This window comes from Grampus griseus (assembly GCF_964374135.1).
Source record: "Grampus griseus genome assembly, chromosome: 16".
Taxonomy (NCBI): domain Eukaryota; kingdom Metazoa; phylum Chordata; class Mammalia; order Artiodactyla; family Delphinidae; genus Grampus; species Grampus griseus.
The window spans coordinates 51,424,635-51,447,832 of record NC_139010.1 but is presented as its reverse complement, the minus strand read 5'-3'; the positions used below and the strand labels follow the sequence as shown (position 1 = coordinate 51,447,832).

At 44.5% G+C, this 23,198-nt stretch overlaps 1 protein-coding gene and 1 pseudogene across 3 annotated transcripts in view; one reads left to right on the top strand and one right to left on the bottom strand.

The window, feature by feature from the left end:
• PCGF5 (polycomb group ring finger 5) overlaps positions 1–11,688 on the bottom strand; it is a 114,932-nt gene extending 103,244 nt beyond the window's left edge. For both annotated transcript variants that reach the window (XM_082674358.1, XM_082674359.1), the window contains exon 1: positions 11,599–11,688. The gene's annotated coding sequence lies outside the window, so the exon portion shown is untranslated. The remainder of the gene's footprint in view (positions 1–11,598) is intronic.
• Positions 11,689–20,886: 9,198 nt separating this feature from the next.
• LOC309834444 (ADP-ribose pyrophosphatase, mitochondrial-like) lies at positions 20,887–21,804 on the top strand (annotated as a pseudogene). The gene has a single exon. The product of its transcript is annotated as an ADP-ribose pyrophosphatase, mitochondrial-like (transcript).
• Positions 21,805–23,198: the final 1,394 nt, after the last annotated feature.

Sequence of the window (23,198 nt, the reverse complement as noted above, 5' to 3'; positions counted from 1 at the left end):
AACCCCAAATAGACCGTATTGGTTCAGAACTGAGAGACAGAGAAGATCAGACCTGAAGCAGAAGCAGTGAGAGAGGATAGGAAGAATACAGGAAACATTAAAGCAGCAAAAGCAAGGGTATTTAAACTACTTGGCTAGGAGTCAGCCCTAGATATACCTCAGAAGCAGCTGGGGTTCTTCTAAAACTTAAGGATTCCCTGGGGCCCAGCCAAAGCCAAATAAGTCCAATGAATTTCGGGATGGAGGGAGGATTTGATTTTTAAAGCTGCCTCAAATGATTCTGAGACAGGGTGATTCCAGAGCGCTGGAATCAGTTGTGAGGGAGGATTCTAACTTCAAAACAATATTTCTTAACTTTAAATGTATATATTTTAAAGCTCTGGATCCATGTAAATCATTCTCTAATTCACTTATTAGAACTGCATTATTTTTTTTTCCCTACTAACTTTATTTTTACCAATATAACTCATGCAAATTACTTAAACAAACAGTACTATCAGGCTTAAAATGAAAACACAGCAGTAACCTCTCATGTCTCCACTCACTCCCAAACCCACTTCCCAAAGGCAATCTACTTTAAAAATAGTTAGCTATTTCTCTTTTGATATTAAATTTTATATTCCTAAACAATATGCATATACTAATATTTCTTGATTTACTTTTGATTTTAATTTAGTAATTAATAAAATTAGTGATGTCCTATTATGCACTAGCTTATCCTCTCCCAGACTCCTAAGATATAGTTATGTCAACATTTTTTCCCAGCGTCTTTTGCAGTCATGCATGGTCAGGGTATTTAATAGTCTGTATGTTTCAGTACATTTATGCCCACATTTTGATGTTATCCAATAGCCTCCTGTAAAAAGATGCACAGAGAGTAAACTTTTGAGAACGTTCACACCTTCAAAATGTCTTTACTGTATCTCCCACTCGACAGTTTGTTTGAAATTCTAGATTAAGAATAATTTTCCTCAGAATTCTGAAAGAATTAATCCATTGTTCTTTAGGTGCCATTACAATTCCCAATCATTTTGTATGTGATCTGTTCTATCCTCCACAGAATTTAGCTTATTCCCATTTTCCTTAGTATTCAAAACGTTACAATGATGTGTCTTATACACGGATCGTGTGGATCTTTTTTCATTCACTCATGTGGCTATTTTGTGAACTCTTTTAATCTATAATTGTATGTCTTCCAGTCCTGGGAAAATATCCTGTATTATGTCTGTGGTAATTTCCTCTCCTTTACTTTTCCCTGTAATCTCTTTTTTTTTTTCTTTCTTTTTTGTAAACTTTTGTTTGATTTATTTTTATTTTATTTTTGTAGTCTCTGCCTGGAACTCTTATTAATATGATATAATACCTGATCAACTGACCCTCTAATTCTACTTTTTCCCTCTTTTTCCTTTTTGCTTTTGTTTCTACTTTATCTTCTGTCCTTCCAATGACTTTTTTTTTGCCATCTTATTTTTAGTTTCCAAGACCTATTTCTTATTCTCTAATTATTACTTTTTTACAGCCCAGTTCTTATTTTATTAATTCTAGGAGGATTGATTTTGATTATTTCAATTTTTCTTCTTCTTTTTGCATTTCTGTTTCCTCCATGATTTTTTTCTCATTTGTTCTGGTTCCTGCCTTTTTTCTTCTTGAATGCTTTCTTCAAATGTCTCATATTCACTGACTATTTGTATTTAAGGTACTAAAAAACTGGTTGCAAGTTCCATGTTCACAGAATAGGGGGAGGTGGGTTGTTGCTGAGGGTTCACCATAGGAAGAATGGATAGTAAGTCAGTTTTCTCATTGTGGGACCTCATATATCAGTATCTGTAGGTCTTTTCTCTAGGGCTGTTCACTTTGCCCAGAAAAGAGTTCCTCAATATGCTGCCTGGGTTGGTGATTACCTGGCTATCCTAGGATTGCGGGTGGGTTAAAAAGAACACACCAGGTCTCACTGTTTGGTATGCATAATTTCATTAAATTCCTCTGTTTTCAGTTCAGAATTTCACCCTTACCCTCTTTTTTCTTTTTTCTTTTTTTCTGCTATCCCTAAATCCAGAACTGTTAATATATTCCAATTTCTCCAGAGAAAAAATGTCCAGGACTTCCTCTTGCTATATGGGATGGGGAAAGTGAACTGAGAGTCTAGTTCCTTTTATGAACTCTTAATCAATCCCTTATTTTCAGCCCCATGCCCTATTCCAGAGCCTCTAATTCCAGAGCTCTTCTGGGATTCTGAGGGATAAATTGGCTGTTTCTTCCCAGTATCTATTCCCAATCTCCTTTAAGGGCACTTAGGTATCAACTTTTTCCACTACACTAAGTCAGTTGCCACAGGTCTGTCTGCTTTTCATCCTCCAAAAATGTGTTGGTGTCTCCCATCTCTTGTTTACCATCACTATAGTGGTGCTTCAGGAGGGACAGACAGTAAACACAGGTCCAGTCCACCAAATTTCTAAATCCCAATAACTCAATCTTACAACCACAGAAACTGCCCCCAAAAGATGATCCTTTCCTTATCAGTTTTTTTTCCTTATCAATTTTTGAAACATTTACACCTTTTCTGTTTTTAATCGATGCATCTGATTAGCTAAGATACTTTCCCAATTCTTTTAATGTTTACCATCATTTTCTGTCTTAATCATAAAAGCATAAAAAACAAAACAGAATCCTTTTCTGGATACCACAAAATACTTCTGGTTTATTGACTCATTAATTAAGCCTTAAAAGATGGTAGAATTTAGAACACTAGATTATAATTGAAGAAAATACAGGTTGTTTTCATGCAGTAAAGCTGTTTTCATTGACTCCTTCTTGCGACTTCAAATCTAGCCTACGGTGGCCTGAGCTGAAAGGTATTTGCCTTGATAATGTTCAAGTATTTCCAAGAAGACCTTTGACTACTGTACGAAGTCATCATCAACACTGCAGTCTTAGTTATTTTGCTTCTAAAAACAGGCAAAGGAGGGATGATCAGAACAAATAATTACGCATGAATTTTCTCACATCCAAAGGATCACAACTTTTTCACTCCCATTCAAATCTGAAGGCTCTAAGCCTGAAGATTTTGATCTTTAAGGCTGAAAACCCAGGACTTGTCCGAAACACTGAATTCATAGTTATAAGAAATAAATACAGAGTAAAACACTAATATTACACCTTTGATCTAATTCCACTCAAAGAAGCACATATTCTGGACCTGTCAATATTTATAATTGCCTCCTGCTACTACTCAACACTTCCCTGAAAAGAAAAGCAAGCATCTAACAAAGAAAAAAGACTCCTATGGTGGGTAGGGGTGGGGGGTGAAATTGTCCCATTTCTTGAGCTGGGAGGTAGGTTCATGGATGTTCCCTTTTTAATAATTCATTGAACTATACATTTACATTTCAAAAGTTATATATGTGTTATATTTTACAGTAAAAAAAAAAAAGACCTTTTTAACAGTTAAAAGAGAAACAGATAAAAAGGCAAATTTTTCATTTGTCATGAAACACAGTGCTTTAATCACACTTGGCCAGAACTGTTATACACACTGACATGGATAAAGGGAGAAAAGTTATCATGATTTACCTTCAGTGCCTAAACCAGGGTCCCATCAAATTTCAATAGTCATCTTAGTTGTTTTATTTGAAACATTTTATTTTTAAAAAGTTCTTAAACTTCAAAATTTACCTTGTATACCATATGGTGATATTGATACCTTTTATTTGCATGACACTATTTATTTGCAAAGAGCTTTCACATCAAATACCTGGGAAACAGAACAGGCATTATGTTCTCCCATGCTGTAGATGAGGAAACTGAGGCACGTAATAGTTAATTAGTAAGGTCACTAACAGTGACAGAATCAGGACAAATTCCAAGTGCCGTATGTCCAATGAAAGGCTCCTTAAACATGTTATGAGGAGAAAGAACTTTCCACTTTTCTAAAGTTCTGGATTCAGAAACAGGATATCAAAGCTGGTGGTCTCTGCGATGATATCTGTGAGCTTCCTGAGATTCCCCAGAGAGGAATGAGAAAACAACTAGACATTTCTATGAAATCGATGAACTAAGGACTATGCTCAAACCTTCTGAGTCATTTCACTCACTGCTAGTTAACATAAAAATGCACCTGCTGCCTCAGAAGTCAGTTTAATTCAAACACAAACACAAAGGTTAAGAGTGGTCTATAACCTGTTGCAAGGGGAACAAATGCCTCTCTGCCACTCACAGGGTTTCCAAAGGGGGGATATTCCCTATCCACGCCTGTCTTCCCGCCCTGCACCATACTCTCCCCACAGAGGAGGAGCAATTTATTTGCTTGGTGTGTGACAGCCATGGGTCTGTTTCTCAGTTTACAAATGGATGGAGTTTTTCTATCAAAGATATTTGGCATGAGAGATTTGGCCTCTTTTCTCTTTCTCTGTCTGAACAGTGAAAGGCAGAAACCTGGGTATTTCTGCTCTGCAGCCTCAAACTTTCCATCAAGTAGGCAGTTTCAAAGTCTAGCCTAGGGTGTAGAAGGTGCACAAGACCAATGTGGGTTCACACCAAGCTGTGTCTTCCAGCCTAGGCTGCATCAATAACGAAGTTAATTTTTTGACAACCTGCTGCTTCTTATCTATTTTTTAATTAGTGGGGAAGAAGGGGTGCTTTTCATGTGTCCTCCTCAAAGACGCCATCACCTGCCTTTCGGTCAGAAGTCAGAGCACGTGGACACGACTCCACAGCTCTCCTCAGTGGCTTTCTGTGCCCACAAACACTGGTGCTCTACAAGCAGTAGGCAGGCCGTGTGGTGAGGACACATTGTAAAACTTTGTTCAGTGGATACTTTAATTACTTCTTCTGTCGTGGAGGGCAATACTGAACTGAAATTCAGGGATTCCGGTTCTTTCCAGAGACAGCTCTGCCACAATACATCTGCAGTCTGGGGCAGGTCTCAATTTTCCTAGAAAGCCTTTAAGAGACTTTAGCTTCCTCATCTTTTAAATGAAGGAATAACTTCCCTCTTTTAGGGTACTCTCCAACTCTACAGACTAAAAGCTCAGAAAGGCTTTAATAAATGTATTCCAGAATTTTTACAACAGCTATTGACACTGATATACATAATAATCATTTGACACCCTGGCCTCATAGTTCCTGAAGATCAATGAGCTTCTACCTCATGCTGATGTCGTTTCACCATTCCCAGGTTCAGCCAGACTTTGAATTCACATCACTGCGCATTACCCATCCCTCCATCATGATAAGCTACTCAAGAAGTCCCTCAGGCCCTTGGCCACCAGCCCCAGGACTCCCCTCCACACTCCCATTTCTCCCTTTCCTTCGTTCTTGCCCAACCAGCCACTACACAGTCTAATCTCACATCTCCTGCTCATTCTCCCAGCCCATCAACACTAGTTTCACTTGCCTTCCTACTCAACCCGGGACCCATATGGAGTTGGCAGTTTCAACGATACTCACACCATCTCCACTTCCAATTTTCTCAGTATTGCTGGAAAAGTCGTAAATACAGGCATGACTCGTTCTATCACAAGGCTAAGGCATCTGTGCGACCTGTCAGGCCCTTATCACCTTTGGCTCTCGTCACACTCATACCCACAGCTACTCCAAACCTTTCCCCGTCTCCTCCACCTCCCAGCTTTGCCTCTCACTCTCAACGTCCTCTCAGCAAACAGAACTGGCCTCCTCCGTTTTTCTTTCCTTCTTAAAAAGGGGAACCAACCCATTTAAAATGCAGTCACACTCCCTCCCAGCTTCCAACTTTCCTCTCTAAATCTGTTCCTTTTTGCCTTCATTTAATCTTCTTCCCTCCATGTCACATCTGTTTTTCCACGAATAACTATCTTTGTCATGATCAAATGATTTAGTATTAGAAAAGGGACTTTGTTTTAGAATAAAAACAGGCGTTATTTGTTATCCTATAACCGAGCTGGGGTAACAGGTGTGAACGGAGACTGTCCTGGGCAATCGGACGTGTGGCCACCTTATCCAGCTCCCGTGCCTCCTACTTGAGGAGCACTGACCTGGCGCGCGAACCGCCCTCCCGCTCCCTCTCCAGATCCTCAGCCTCTTCCTCTCCACTGACAACCACTCGGCCCACAACGCTCTCGGGCCTTTCTCACGGTTTGGTTTTAAGACTGGCTCCCTGGCCCTCTCATCACCTCAAGTTACAGTCCTCTCCAATTTTCACAGACCAATCCTCACTTATACTTACTCTCTCCGCTTCCTTCCTGCTCAGGCACCTCTCAGGTACCTGGCTGACTTCCATCTCCACTGCCCAACTACCCCTGATGCTCAAAGGCTACTGGCAATGGTCTCACTGACAAATCTAACGACCTTTTCTCAGTCTTCAATCTCAGTGCCTCGACACTGCTACTTGTCCCGTCTAAATTCTCTTTCCTCCCCTTTCTTTACCCTACCTTTTCCTTGTTCTCTTCCAGCTTCTTTCCTCTCGGCATCCTGTCAGCTTCTTTCTGTCTCCCACAAACATGGTTTTTCCGACTCTGCCCTGGTCTTTTACTCTTCTCACCCATACTTTGAACCCTTCTCACAGCTTCACCATCCCCCCTCATAAGGATGCCCTCAAATCCATCTCTGTTTTAAATGGCTGCCATCCATTTGGATAGCTTCATAGGCACAAAGAAATTCACATATCCAAATCCAAACTTCCATTAACTAGACAAATACTTACTGATTGCATACTACTTACAGGTGCTTTAATAGTGGCCTTTCCGACTATTTCCATTTCTGCCATCACCATCCAAAGTCACTCAGCTTCAGTCTCTCACTTCTCCCTCAATTCCCTCATCCAGTTAGCCAACAAGTCCTGCTGCATTTACTATTTCTACAGGGTCTTACCCACCCAACTGCCCCCACTCTAATTTAGGTTCTCACTCCTTCTCTCCCAGGAACTATTTTAATAGCTTTCAAAGTGGGATTATCCATGACTCCCCCAATACAGATTAATCTTCTTAAAGCATAGCTTTAAGTCCCCCACTCAAACTACCTTTGATAGTTATCTACTGCCTACTAAACAGGTTCCTTAGCCCAGTGCTCAAGATGCCCACAATATGGTCCTAACGCTGCCAGGCGGCGTGCCGTCCCACTATCCTGCCTCCAGGCTCCTCACCCTACAGCTTAACCACACTCCTCTCCATCCTGGATATGCTCATATACTCTTTCCTTCAAGTCTTAGCACAGGCTGAGCCCTAAACCTCTGCCAGTTTAAGTTCCACCAGTTCTTTAAAGCTCAAGATCCCTTAACTAAACCTTCCCCAATTTTTCTGCCTAGAAATAGTGTGTTCCCTCCTTGAAATCACAAAGCATTTTCTTGGGACTTCCCTGGCGGTCGGTCCGTGATGAAGACTCTGTGCTCCCAATGCAGGGGGCACGCTTCGATCCCTGGTGGGGGAACTAAGATCCCGCATGCCGCCCGGCGCGGCCAAAAACAGAAAACGGAAAGCAAAAAAAACATTTTCTTTATGCCTCTATAACAGTGCCTCCATATAATAAAACCTTTGGTCACCTGTCTTATGCTCCCTACACGCCGCCTAAGCCTCTCAAAGAAAGGGTACCTATGTCTGATTAACCCATATACTCCTTATACTGCCTTATATACAGTAAGCTGAATGAGAGGTTGATATATTCAAGTTAACCCTGTATCCACCATATAGCATATAAAATAATGAAGATGTACTTAATATCACCAAAGCTAATTAAGCCAAATTCTTAGGAAGGCCTAGAAATTAACCATTTTTGCAGTTGCTCGTTAGATCAAGGATATATGAATCATTTCAACTAAAATTGTAGAACTGCGCATTCTTTATCAGTTCCTTAAACTATACAGTTAGATAAGATCTTAGAGATCATTTAATTTCCCTCCTTCCATGCCAATCACCAATCCTCCAGCTGATAAAACTGAAGCTTTAAGAAATTAAGCTGCTCCCCTTGTCTCTTAAATCAGAAATCATAATATAACTGTTGCCATTTATTAACGGCCTAGTGTACACGAGGCACTTTCTGTACCTTACCCCAGCGTCACAACAATCCTTCAAGGCAGGTGGTACTACCCCCATTCAGAGACAAGAGAATGCTCAAAAAAGTTAAGTAACTTGCTACAGAGAGCCCTGCTTGTTAGGGGCAGAGCTGAGCTTAGGTCCCTATTCTATCTGGCTGTACAGTCTAGGCTTTTCTAATTGGACACCATGGCAAAGGCAAGACCTACCAGGTGTCCTGAAACAGCCTCCGATTGTTTCTTCAGTGAATAATTATGCCACCTAAGCAAGTGCACACACTTACAAGTTGTAAGCCATTTTATTTGAAATTCTGGAGGCGTGAAAATTAAACAGCAACCTCATTACTATAGAAGTTCTAAGGTTAATTACTGCCAACATTCAGACTTTCTTATCAAAAACATCTTCATTCTGGAAAAGAGATATGTTTTTCTGGTTTCTCAATTCTTAAATATATTTTCAACTTAAAATACGTTTGTCCAACTACACCCAACAACTATGTGTTGAGCCCCTAGATGTCCAAGGCACATCAAAGGCTACAAAGTTGAATACGACCTCATTTCACTCCCTGAGAGTTCACCGGCAAGAGGCGGACAGTCGACTAACCATAGCGACCACTCGTTCCCCAACTATAGGAGCTCTGGTTGATTTGACGACTTCCAACAAGAAGTCAGAACCCTTGGTTCTAATCCCAGACCTGCACACCGGGCAAGTCATCTCACTGTGCCTTAGTTACCTCAGTAAAGGGACTGATAAAAAGGGAATGAAATATGCCAACCAATTTCAAGGTCCCATTTAGCTTTCAACCTGTATTATGTCTGAGCTCACTCTTGAGATTACACTTCTGAAAGTGCTCACAGCTACTGCTATGGAAAGGGAACACTCTTCTTTGGCAGTGACTTTGGAGGCACTGAGTTCTGAAAATATTCCTACAAGTATAAAGCCAACTAATACGCCTCCAAAGTTTGTTATTTATAATAAAAAAGTTTACTAAAATTTATCCTCAGAGGAGGTAGTATGAAGCACGACCTTCTAATCCTTCTTCCATTATATTACTGACATAGTTTTAACTTAATTCTTTATGATTCATTTAAGATATTAAAATTAAAATATAATTTAAAATAACTCCTTCTATCTACTCTTCTATGGAGTTAAGCCGTTGACACTAACAACAACAGAGTTAAGGCCACTGCAGAGATGTATATCTTGTATTTGTTTAGTTAAATTAATACTTCATAGTAAATGCTACCTACTATGGACCTTCCCAAACTGCAGCTCAATTTGAGGTTGGTGTGCAGGCGATGGAGAGGGAGGAATATAGAAATATCAGTATTTCAAATACAAGTGGAAACATATAGCACTGTGGGAATCTGACTTTGTCGATTCCCTTTCAATATCCTGTACCTTTTTTTTCCAACTAGCACAGATAATATTTTTAATCATCCATTAACTTATACAGCCAACAACACCCTTTCTCTCGACAAGGCTCCACATGCCTTGTACTCAGCATCTTAGGATATGATACTCAAACCCATCTTGTGCTGTAAGTTAACAGCATAGAGGAGGAAATGAATCAATCAAAAGAAAACTGGAAGAAATTAGAACTGCACCATCTTAGTGTCTTGCCCACGCAAGGCAGTAAATTTCAACTGTCAAAGATAGTCCCACCAAGAAATAGGAAAAAGGAATTCATTCATTCACTAGTCAACAAATCCTGACTGCCTAATATGCCAGGCACTGTCCTAGGTGTTAGTTACAGCAATGAACAAATCAGGCAAAAATTCCTGCCAGAGTAGAGCTTACCTTCTAGTGCAGAGGGGCAGGACTTAAAGAACACCCAAGAAAATCCTTTCAGATAGCGATTAAGTGCTATGAAGAAAATAAAATAGGACTGGGGGTGGTCCCTGGGGTGAGAGGTTACTTAAGGTGATCAAGAGGGCCTTGCTGAGTAGATGCCATTTGAGGTGAGTCCTACATGATGAGAAAACTTTATTCTTAATCCTACAAGTGTGGGGTATGGTGGGAACGAGTCAAGTTGAGTCTTCACGGGTGGTCACAGTGGTCAAAAGTTCTTAATTTCTGGCAAACTAGGTTCCTTTTAGGATTTGGCTTATTAAAACAAAACAAAACAAAAACAAATCCCCAAACCTAAACCTTTAAGTAGAACTCCTCTACTTAGGAGCCACTGATTTTTCTTTTAAGATCCACTAACTTTTAAACTTTTTGCTGATTACTTTATTGGTACTTAAGTAGAGGCAATTACTAGAAGGATTCCTTCAGAGCCATCCAGATTCTGAATGAGAGACGATCCAACCCTGCAGCGAATCAGCGCTCCTCCACCGACTCATCAACACAGCCAGGTGGAATTCTGTTAACTCTTCTAACAACGGGAAACAAGCCTCGGGAAATGTGGGGACTCTGCCACCCCCAAAGTTCCCCCAAATTGCGGGAGGAGGGGGAAAAATAAGCCGCCGCCCTTTTGCATTCCCTCTCCCGCGGCCCTCCAAGGCGTCACCGCCGAGGAAGGGTCGCCGTCCCTGGGTCAGAGGCACACCGGGAGTATGCGCGGGGTGGACCCCGCAGGAATCATCGGCGCCTGGTCTGCGGGGCGATGATTCATTAACCGCCCCGGTGCCCACGGCCACACGTTCCGAGCGCACTAGGACGGCCGCACACGCAGCTTCTTTAATATTAAACAAATGTTTCAAAGTACAAACGCCCGGAGCCAGAAACGAGTAGACCCAGGCAAGGCGGCGGAGAAGAAACAGCACGTTTCGGCCGCTGCCCGAATGTTCCCGGGGCCGGGAGGGGAGCTGCGGGCACGTCGGTCCACCCGGCCGCCGCCCCGCACCTCCCCGTCCCCGGCAGGCGCGCGGGCAACACCCGCAGGGGGCGAGGAGGGCGCACAGGTGGGTCCCCGCTCGCCGTGACTCCCGCCCCTCCCCGCCCCTCGCGGAAGGCCAACGCGCCGCCCGCTCGCCCCTTTCCTCTCCGTGACATCTTATATAATAACCCGAGCTAATCAAAACGGAAGCGACGCGCGCTGCCGGGGCCCGACTCCCGGCCTCCACTGGATGCTCGCGCCCCGAGCCCCCAGCCCCCCAACTAGGCGCCGGGGCGCGCGGCTCCGGGCGGGGGGAAGGGCCCGAGCGCCGCCTCGGCTCGTCCCTCCTCGGAGAAGGCGCTGCCGCTGCCGGTCCCCGTCAGGAAGCCGCGAGCGTCACAAACTGCGTCAGCTTCTTCAAACACGTTTCACGGGCTCCCTCCAGCCGGGGAGCCAGCCGCTCCGGCGGCCGGGCCGCGGCCGGGGCTGGCAGGAGCCCCTCCGGGGAGGAGAAAGTTCCTCGGGGCCCTCCCCTCGCCCGCCGCGCTTCCAGCCCCTCTCGGCGCGACGCCCGCCCCGCCGCGCAGCCCGCCGGCCCGCCCCGATGGCAGGTTAGGCAACTTGTGACCCCCAGGCGTCTGGCGGCCCCCTCCCGCTCACTGGGCTCCCCTGCCGCCGGGGGCCTCCTCCCGGCCCAGCGGAATACGGCGACGCCAGAAACTTCCCCCGGCCACGCCGGGCGAGAAAACCGCCCGGGTCCCAGCGCATCGCCCTTACCTTGCTCTCGGGAGGCCACGAGCCGGGCGGGCCGCGCGGGGCGCGTGGTGCGCGAGCGCGCGCGCGTGGGGCGGTAGGTGAGGGCGCCCGCGCCGGCGGGGGTGGGGCGGGGCCGCGGGCGGGGCGGTGGGGGGGGCGGCCCGGCGGGCGGGCGCGAGGCGAGCAGAGCCGGCGGCGGCGGCGGCGGCGGCGGCGGCGGCGGGCGCGGGGCGAGCGCGCCGAGGGGGCGGAGGAGTTGCCGTGGGTTTGTTTACGCATTGCTGCCCGGCTCGGGGCACAGCCCGCACTCCCTGATTGGACACAAACTGGGGCACAGCCTCTCGCCGCCGCCCGCCAGGCCTCCTCGAGCAGTCGCCGCGCAGCTCCCGGAGCGCCCTACCCGGCACGGCCCGCGGCGGCGTCCGGGCCTGGAGGGGACGAGCCGCGGCGGCAGCCGGGCGCGGGGCCCGCACGTTGGCCCGGGGCTCGAAAGCGCCCACCTGTAGGGGCCCGACCTTGGCAAGGAGAAATTCGAAACTTCGGAGGCTGGAGTCCTCGTATCTTCCAGCCGTAGAAGGAACCCCCCACCCACCCCTTCCCCTCCCCCCTCCCCCTCCCCCGCCCACACACACACACACACACACACACACACACACACACACGGAGGACGCTTGCCCTTGGTGGAGAGAAAAGCCGCTCAATTGAGGTTAACATGCCCCTTTGGTGATGGTCAAGCTGAGGCTTCCCATGTATGAGCCATCTCTGAGACCTCTCGGTTCCTTCGCCTGTCTCCAGCTTCTCTGCGTGTAAATCCGTCCTCCGCGCAGAATTCAAAGTTGCCACCCCAGAATTGACCTTGCCACATGATGCTCAAGATCCTCCGATGACTCCCGTTGCCTCAAACCCCAACTCCTTAGTCTCAGAGCCTTCCATAGCTGGGCCTCCACCTTTCAGCCTCTTTTCCAGTGACCAACCCTCACCCCCAAAACCCTTGTCTACAGACAACACCTCAGATGCCCCTGTTCTTTCACAATTGATTTTGATCCTGCTCTGTTCTCTGCCAGAAGACCCGTAGCCCCCTCGACCTGTCAAACTTTAATAGACTCAACTTGTCCACCATCTCTGTGCAGCCTCCCCGAACCCTGTGCAGAATCCTCCCTTGTGGCTGCCATCAGCCTGGCCTGAGGGTCAGTCGTGTGCCCAACTCTGTGTCCCCACTAGGCTGTGAATTCCTAAGAACAGGAACCTGGTTTTAACAGGGCTCTGAGGATGGGAGAGATGAACGCCTGAAGAATAAAATTGAGTGTCTGCAGCTCTGCTGGAACTGCAAAAACGAGAGTATCAAAAGGGTCTCTTGATAGACCGTCCACAAACCTTATCTTGCAAAACGCAAACACTTCCAAAAACTGAGAATGTCCTCCCAATATGTCTCTGTGTCTCCGCCTCACCACACCTAGCTACGTGCCCTCTATACTCCTCATGGGCACTTAATAACCCTTGGAGGAATAAAACTGAGATGTTCCTTATACGGAGGCTCAAGGTGATCAAAGTGAGTACAGTAAGTCATGAAGGAATGGACACGAATGGCCACAAACCCAGTCATTTTACAGATAATTCCCTGGCTAGAGTTCCTCAACTCTGGCAGCCCCTGTGGATTCATCACTCTCTAATCAAACACTGGAGAATTGGCCCCTGACCCTTCGTAACTCTTGGGTTGGCTGGATTTCTTTCTCTCACGAAATGCATGGCTTTCCCTGAGACAGCCGTCTTTGAACTCCAAGCGTGAATACAACTGAAAGTAAAGTTTTCTTTTCCAGGTACTTCAATAGTGATAATTTAATGCAGTGCATTAGTTACAAAGCTGTTGAAAGAACTAGAATTACAACCAGGAGAAAGTGAGGCAACCCTGAGATTAGCAACTGCTGGGTACATCTCCTCCCCTAGGGCTGGAGGGGCAAAGGGAGGAGGCTGCCAGAACCATGAAGCCTTGTCCAGTGGGAGCTGGAGCCATGAAGGAAGTGCAACTACTGCTGGAGATGCCTCCCAAAGCAGAGAGAGTGGAAGGAATCCCCTGGCTCCTTCCTTCCTCTCACCTTCCAGGACCACCCAGTGGTAGAAAGCAGCAGAGGGCAGGGGTTAGAACCCCTCCAATAACAGATGAGAACAGAGAAACGAGAAGGAATCTGAGAGCGCTCTGGACTTGGGTGCTTCACTTGCTTACCTCCAGGACTCTTCCTCTGGGGGTTGGGTTTTGCCAGGGCAGCACAAACCTTTTCTTTCCAAACCCCAGAACTCCCTTCCTCTTTCTTTTTCTCTTTGCCCTTTTGCTTCCACTTCTTCTTCCATCCTCTTCTCTCCCATGACTCCTGTATGTTTACTTTTTCTCTCTTACTTCTCTATCTCTGGCTCTCATTTTTCTCCTTGTGTTCCCATATACCTCCTCCTGACCTCTTTTTTCCCCACTGAGTCCCGTCCCACCTCTGCTTGTCCTACTCCTTCCTGGGCAGGAGGGCAGCCTTCTTCAGCATGAAGGAGATGAGCAAGTTCCTATGCAAGTAACGGAATTCGGAACTATCACACTGTTGCCTCTCTAGACACTATTTCACCTATGTTATCTCATTTTAATCCTCACCTCACACCTAGTAGCTAGGCATCATTGAATAGCACTTTGGTGGCTTCATGATTGTGCATCTCAGGAAAGGGTTTGCTGGTGTGGGTCACCAACGACACTACTGATGGTCCTCTTAACCTTCCTCATCTCCAAGTGTTTCCCTCCACCCTTTCTTCTCCTTATCCTACATCTTTTCCTTTCATTAACACAGATATTTTTTCTAGATCCCAACCCCCAACAGTCTAATACACCTCCAGTCTAAATCTCCAAAGACTGAGAATGGCTACTTGAAAGAGGTGGCATTTCAGTTGGTTTTTGAAGGCTGGATAGAATTTCAGTAGATGGAGATTGAGGAAGGACATTCTTGGTGGAGCAGCGAATAATATGGTCCAACTCTAATGAAACACAAGAGATGGCTAGGAGATAAGACCAGATTTCAGAAATTTGTCTTTGGAGCTCAGTTCTCTAAGACAGACCACTCAGAAACAGAGATTAACCCTAAGTATATTAAGTACAGGTATAATTCATATAATTGGAATCATAACATTTTAAAGCCAGAAAGAAATCTAGACATTGTCTGACCCAACATGTCCATTTTTAAGGGAACTGAGGCCTCAAAGACTTAGGTAACTAGAGTATCATAGTAGTTAACCACGGGCGTTAGAGTTTGACTACCTGTATTCAAGTCCCTGCTTTGACAAATGTTAGGTGATATGATCTTGAAGTTATCTGTGTTTAAGTTTCCTCACGTATAAAACAGGAAACATGATAGAACCTACCTCAGTGGGTTGTTGTAAGAATTAAATGTTTTTACAAGTAAAACACATAGCACAGTACCTGTCATATAGTCTGTCTTCAATAAATATAGGTGAGTATTGTAACGCTTTCCTAGAGTTATTCAGCTCGCAAACACCAGAGCCAGAACTGGTCCCCCAAATCTTTTAAGCCGTAGTTGAATATCCTCTCCATTACTAGAAGTTATGTCTCAGGGTGCTTGTTGAATGCCATCTATGAGACTGTGGTGCTCCTCTGGTCTGCTGTTTAAAGAAGTGCTCAGTTATCCTTCTAGCTCCCATTCCTCTACATTTCCACCAGCCTCAGCAATCCCACTGTGCGGTCAGTCCTGCATATGTGAAGTTCCACAAGAGGAGAGGGACATGAAAAATAGCAATGGACGTGTGTTTCATAGTCAACAATATAGCTGACAAGTTCTGATATAGTCAAATTTTACTAATTTAAATTTCAAAGGACCAAAAAAATCATCGAATTAAAGGAGTTGGAATGATCTGTCATTCTGCAGCCAATGGAGTATCAAACCCGCCAGTTTAAATTCTGGTGGTTCCTTAGGGGAACTCACTGAGATCAAGAAAAAGCCTTCCTTGAATCAAGTGTCCAATCCTTCAATGAGACTGTGATGGTAGAGAATCTTCTTTGTCCTTCCACCTTTCCTTTCTGAGTCTCTGGTCCCGCTTTTCAAAACTCCCCAGCTCCGTGACCTTCATGCAGCCCACTCTCTGGACTGTAAGAATCTTGAGGCAATGAACCACAATCTACTAACCTTTTCACCTCTGGAACGCAGCTCAGGACCTGGGCACGATAGGAGCCCACACATCGTTGAACTGACTGATGTGAGCAATGCCACACATATCGAAAGGATCCCTTCCACCTCCTCCTCCAAAGCTTTGTCTCCTCGGTTGGTTGTCCTTAGCCAGTTGTCAGCCTGCTTCACTAATTCACCAGAAAGCATGACAACAGCTGAATGTGAAATAAATGTGCATTTTACAAGACAAACCACATTCAAAGGGATTTATTTTAATGGTGGAAATCCAGGCAACATTTTAAGAGGATCAGAAAGATATTTTGGGGGCAGCTGGACTTTCGTAACACCTTCACATCACACCACGCAAACTGAAGTTTATCTCTCTGACAAATAAAGCCTACTTGACTTTGATTCTTATACATTTTAGTTTAGATTTCTTGGGTTAATTTGGAGACAGCCTCCATTCTAGATAAGACTGTATTAATTATCCCACCTAAGTAATTTCTTAAAAGGCACAGTTTTCTTTAATCTTAAAAATGTCAATCATTGTCCCATTGTCCTCTTTTACATCAAAGCCAGACTAATGACCCAATACCCTGAGCACTCACTGACTTTTTAAGCCCCAATATCTTTCTTCCACTTCCTCTATTTCATTTACATGCATCCTCTAGGAAGCTGGAAGGAATCCAAAGGATTAATTCTAGATCAACTTCTCATTTCGTAGGAGAGGAAACTAAAGCACAGAGATGTCAGTGGCAGAATCTCGAATTCCCAGCCATCACCCCATGCTCTGTCCATCTAAAAGCGAACTCCGCATTGCCAACTGTCCTCCTGACTTCCCTGTTTCTACCTGTTGCCACCATCCTTTGGGCCCTTTAAGATTAAAATGGGTGGTCTTTGACTCTTCCTTCTCTTCAGGCCTCCCCCTTCCACGTCAGGGTACCTCTCACTTGTTTTTCTAGTCTGAACTGGCCCATGATTCAGGGCATTTTCTCTTTACAATTGTGTCACTACAATAGGTTGCTAATGGTTTCATTGTCTCTCGCCAATCTCTTCCTCTTATACCGAGTGAACCTAGCAGAACCATTTAATATAACTTAACTTTTTTAATAGGTATAATAAAGTGGTGACATTTTGCCATATAAAGTCAAATCCAACATGCATTTATACTATCAGTGAAATACAAGTTTATTATTGTCAAGCTTTTCCAATTCTGAAACATATACCAGTAACTAGCTGTGTGACTTTAGGCAAGTTATTTAACTTCTGTGAACTGCCATGTCCTCAGTCTGTTAACTGGTGATCTTATTAGTATATGTGCCTAACTCATAGGGTTGTTTGAGAATTAGGTAAGATAATAAATGTAAAGTAATTAATAATAATCATTGTAATAGGTACTATTTGTTGAGGTTTTACTATGGGTCAGGCATTATTCCAAGCTCTTTAAATGAATTATATCACATTGACCCTTTAACATAGATTCCATTATTATTCCTAGATGAGAAAACTAACGTCCAAAGGAGTTCAGAAACTTTCCCAAGATCAACAAGCCAAGAAGAGGCTGAACCAGGATTCAAAACTGGGCAGTCAAACCTGGGCGAACCTGTAAGCCACAGACTGGTACATAGAAAGCACTTAGTAAATGATAGTTATTTTATTGTTGTTATTTCTTATGAGTATCATCACTTTAAAGAGAGGAGAAACCCTTTTCTCTGCCTTCCTTCCAGATTTCTTTCAGAAGTTGAGCCTTAGCATCACTTTGGGAAGAGGTGGGTAATTCATGATAATCCAGTTGCCTTGGTACCACTTGTTTCTGCTTCCCAAAGGGAGGTTGGAAGGATGATCAGGGATTCTTGCACTGCTAGGGCCCTGTAATCACCCTGGTCTTCCCCGTCCCCATAATATTCTTGATAAAATGGGAATCACACATGCAATCTCTAGTCCAGGAATAGTTCAAAGTGACAGGTCAAAGGTTTGTTCTCTGATTGTGCTTAGAGTTCCTTTAGGGCTTTCTCGTGGATGGGACCAGAACATTCTCTCTGTCTAGCTCTGTTTGTTTTTCTGCCTCAGAAGACAATTTAGGAAAGAGAATCTCCCCAGTGGTTTCCCAACAAATAATTCTTTTGGTCTCTATTATAGTATTTCATTTTCTTCCCTTAGGGCACCTTTTGCACTGTGATCATCAAATGGTCTGATTTAAGTCTTCTTCCCTTTGATGATGCTAAAAGCAAAACAAACCCCTCATTACTGGTTTTGATGTTCCTTACCAGGTGCTCCATCAACTCTTACTTGGTCCAGTCTAATTCTGAATTTACTTGACACACCATGCCTTCCTTGCTCCCTTGCCTTCCTCAAGTGTCACTGCCCCCTGGCATCTGGTTGTTTATATTTGAACATCTGGTCTTTTTGCTTCATAGCATTTGACCTTGGCCTTCCAATGATGAGATTTTCATACATCCTGGAATCATACAATTTTAAAGCCAGAAGGACTTTTGTAGATAACAGAGGCCATCTGATTCCTTTTATATGAAGAATCAGGACCCAAGGAAGCCAAGGTCGGATGCAGAGCTACACAGCCTATGATGGGGAAGCTAGAACCAGACCCAATACTTCTGCTTCTTTCGTTTCTTGTGAGTTAGATTATGATACCTGGAAATAATAATATGAGGAATTTACAAGTGTCTTCTCCCAAAATATTTAAATTTTCATATCAGTGGTTTTCCTAATACATTTCTGGGAGGCTCAGAAGAATAGGAATTCCATGATTGAAAAAATGAAGCCATAAGAAGACATGAGTTTCAGAGCTGGGACCATGCCCCTTAATGATCATGTTTCTTTTCTAGTGGTACTTTGCACACAGCAAATTCTCAACAATGATGACAATGGTTAATGATGACCAGGTCTCATATGTGTCTGCTTTCAATTCTCTTCTACCATTGTGTTCTCTATAGTCCCAGCTGTTTCTGGGTTTCAAGCCTTTCGGAAGCGTAGCTCACTCAGTTTATGAGGGTGATGAGTGAGTATTCAGTAGCTGTCTTCCAATAGTGATGATGATGATGATAACTTGAAAGGATGAGAGATCTACCCCCAAGCACACATATGTATTTTGAAACTCTTCTAAACTTGAGGACGTGTGTTCTTAAAATAATACCAGCGATTGCATTCTCTAGTCAGGTGGTTTGGAAAATACTGGATGAAACAGAATTAAACTGTTGGGTTGCTTTGTTTCTACTGGAATTCACAGGATCTTTAAAACATTCTATGAATCCTAAACTCTTAAAGGAGGGTGATAAAATATGTAGAATTTCCCAAACATATTTGACCATCAAATCATTTATTCCTTGAACATCTTTCTCATAGGAGTGGTGTAACATGGAACAAATTTTGGGAAATGTTAAATATCCTTTGGGTTTAAATTAGAGTATATAGTACTCCATTTGTCCTAAAACTATCTGTTTCAAATGTTCAGAGACCTTTCCCTAGGGTTTGTTTTCTTAGATATAATAACTTAGCCTGTACCGCTGCTTCACATATCATTTCAGGACCTAGACGCTGTTGTTTTTCAGCCTGAATTTTTCCAGACAGTGAATCGTAGCTTATTTAACTCTGATCTTGTATGTGAGCCACTCAATTCCCATGATCATTTCAACTGTCCTGTTCTAATCTACAGTTTGCAAGGTGCAGGGTCAAAAAGTTAATGATAACTATAGTAATGACAACTAGCATTTCTGAATATGTATGATGGACGAGTTATGTACAGCTTTACGTGTGACATCCTACTTAATTGTCACCAGAATTCTATGAGGTAGATATTTCTATTTCCATCTTACACTTGAGGAAACTGAAGTGAGCTTTTGTAACTTAAGTAACTTTGCCCAAGAAGATCCCAGTTAAGGAGGGAAAGCTGGGATTTGAACCTGATTGTGTTCAACTCTTAAGGATTACTGTGCACTGCCCTTCCCATGTTACTCCTATTTTTTTTTTTTTTTTATTTTTGGCTGCATTGGGTCTTCATTGCTGCACGTGGGCTTTCTCTAGTTCTGGCAAGCAGGAGCTACTCTTTGTTGCGGTGCGCGGGCTTCTCATTGCGGTGGCTTCTCTTGTTGAGGAGCACGGGCTCTAGGCACGCAGGCTTCAGTAGTTGCAACACGCGGGCTCAGTAGTTGCGACACATGGGCTTAGTTGCTCTGCGGCATGTGGAATCTTCCCGGACCAGGGCTCGAACCTGTGTCGCCTGCCTTGGGAGGTGGATTCTTAACCACTGCGCCACCAGGGAAGTCCCTACTTCTATTTTTAAATGTATGTGCTGCCTCCTCAACTAGAATCCTTTAAGAGCAGAGGCCATATGGTCCAGACCTCAGTACAATCTTCTGTGCTTGACAGCTCCTGGTATGCGGTAGCCATTACTCCTTTGAATATAAAGCTTGTGCAACCTGCCTAAGCCATTCAGCTGGTAAAATGATGGGCCTGAGATTTGGAACCATCCCCCATACCATGTGTGCACACCTCATGGATTTCTCACCAGGACCATGCAGGGTGCACCAAGTGAGCTTTCTCCTTCAAGGGCACCCTCACCAGGCTTTTGAGCATCCCAAATAAGGAGCCTTTTGTCCCCCAGAGCCTCCAACACATTCTTTCTGCCTTCTCCCAAACAGATACTGGTCCTAGACTAGTGAACTAAGTCTACCCAGAAGACTAACACCCTGCTAAGCAAGAAAGCACTTTCGTTGTGTGCTGATTTTGTTGGTGGTGTTTGAACAATGTTCTCAACCCTTTAGAATCCCTTCCAGACGTTGAAATCTTTCAATGTAGCGAAGTACAAACGCAGCAACGGCCCCAAGGGGGCGCTGGGCGGGGTTTGTGGTGAGGCGCTCATCCTCTGCTGCTCAGCTGTGCCGTTGGCCCCCTACTGGCAAGGTCGGGAGCCCCGCCCTTGCGACTGGAAGCGCCCCACCTGAGAGCAATGGAAATCCTTACAGCCTACTGGGTGGTGAATGGCTGGCATTCACCCAACGCAGCCAAAAATGGCCTGGCAAAGGCTTTAGCGACCGTGTCTCTCTCTGTGGCCTTGGCCTCTGTGGCAGTCAGGCCCAGCAGCTGCCCTAACATCTCAGCCGGCTAGAGCCCATTTTCCTCACATGGGTTTCCTCCAAACTTCATGTCCGTTTCAAACGGCCCTGCTGAGACGCCCCACAAGAAGGCCAGGACATCGTCTTACCCTGGCTCTAAAGTGGGGCAAAGCCAGGTCCCCAACGGGAAAGTGAGCTGGCTGGTTGAGTGGCCGGAATACAAGGCTGTCGAGTACACTTCTGGCTCAGTCTTGGCCGGACCCAGGTGGGCAGACCCTCTTTTGGGTGGAAGAAACTTCTCTTTTAAATTTAATGAAAAGGATGGGCATGTTGAGAGAAGGAGCCAGAAATGGTTGGTATGAGGTTGAAAATGGTAGACCTAGAAATCCTGCAGTTCAGCCAGGGCTGGTTGGCTGAGGGCTTTTGGGGCGTTGGGGCCCCAATCATGCTGCAGATCCCATCTTAACTGGGTGGAAAAAGGATAGCAAGGGAAGTACAGTTACCCACCCTGTTTCTGGGAGAAACATCCTGCAATTTGTAGCCATCAAAAGGAAGGACTGTGGGGCATGGGCCATCCCAGGGGGGGATGGTGGATCCGGGAGAGGAGATTAGTACCACAATGAAGAGAGAATTTGGTGAGGGAGCCATGAACTCCTTACAGAGATCCAGAGCAGAAACACAGGAGTCGAAGAAACAATTGCACAAACTATTCAGCCAGGAACACTTTGTGGTCTATAAAGGCTATGTGGATGATCCCTGGAACACGATAACATGTGGATGGGGACAGAGGCTGTGAACTACCGTGATGAAACAGGGGAGGAAATGGATCATCTTCTTCTGGAAGCTGGCGACGATGCCAAGAAAGGGGGATGGGTGGACAATAATGATAAACTCAAGCTTTATGCCAGCCACTCCCAATTTATTCAACTTGTGGCCGAGAAACGAGGAGCCCACTGGAGCGAAGACGTGTACCCCGACTGCCATGGGTAATGGCGTGGAGTCTCATGCAAGCCAAAGGCCTTCAGATGAACACAGGTAGATAAGAAGCAAACAACTCAGGACTCCCATTGAACAGGACGGGAGGATTACTTCTTTTGGTGATTATTTCCCAAACTCTTCACAGGCTGGAAGCTTTGTATCAGGGAATAATATTAGACTCATATGGGGAAATGGAATCACAAACTTTCTGGCTTTCTAATTGGAAGAAGAATACAGTGACCTCTTCTATACGTTGTACACATGGCTTTAACCAAATTATACAACTAATGCTCTTTGAAGAATTATGGGTAAAGCAAAGATAAATTCTTACCCACCATAGCCTCTACTTTTCATACAGCTTGCATTTGTCAGTTCTTTCTTTCTCCTGATGTGTTAGACTGTGGTTTAATCTAATGTATAATCTGATTTTTGGGTTAACATTTGTTTTTCAAATTTAGCTATATGTGATCTTGTATTCACTGCTTTCAAGTACAGAAGCTCTTTGGTTATTCTTGTTTTAGAACCTTCAGTTTTATGGGAAAAGTTCCATCTCTATTTTAGTCCATAAGGATCAAGTACTTATGAACCAGGAAAAAAAAAATGCAGTGACAAAATGAGCTTAATATCCATCCCTCTCCCTGGTTATCACAACTGTTCTGTCTGAACAGAATGGGCTAAGCTCAAGACATTTGTTCCCTCTCATCTCAGAGGATGAGACCCTCATCTCAGAAGACCCTGCAAATGCCAATTCCTGGCATGAAGAAGTCTCTATCAAGGAGATGTATGTAATCACAGCCTAATAAAAATATAATTCACATCTACCTTTTCTCCATTAAAAAAAAAACCCAGTGTATAAATGAGAAAGTGTTTATAGTCAGTTTGAAAACAGAGATGCCCCCTGACAATCAACAATGAGGGGATCTCAGTAGCAACAAATAGGCCAGAAATACATTTCTTCCCTCTCATCATCTAAAACAAGCAAGTTAACTTTATTCGTATGTAACACAATTATGGAGAATTAACTCAAACCACTGTAATGAACCTTTTATGGCTAAAGGGGAAAACTATTTGTAGTTTTGTAGGCATTGATAATCTCATAAGAAAACACTTCCATAACAATATCTAACGCTTATATTCCACTTACTGTGTGCACACGCTCTTTTAAGTGCCTTATTATAGTGACTTATTTATTCCTAAGGATCCCCCTAAGAGGAGGAGGGTACTCTTACCTCACAGGCTGGGCTCTCTAGGAAGCAGACTCTGTGAGGGTGATGAGAATTGCAAAATGTTTCTCAGAGAGGGGTCTTGGGATCCACTCTTGGGGAAGGGAGGAGAAGGAAGCAGGATTGCGCAGGGTGAGATGTTGAGGTTGAAGCCCAGTGAAGCCTTCAGTCAACCCCACATGGAGCTCTGGAGCTGGGAA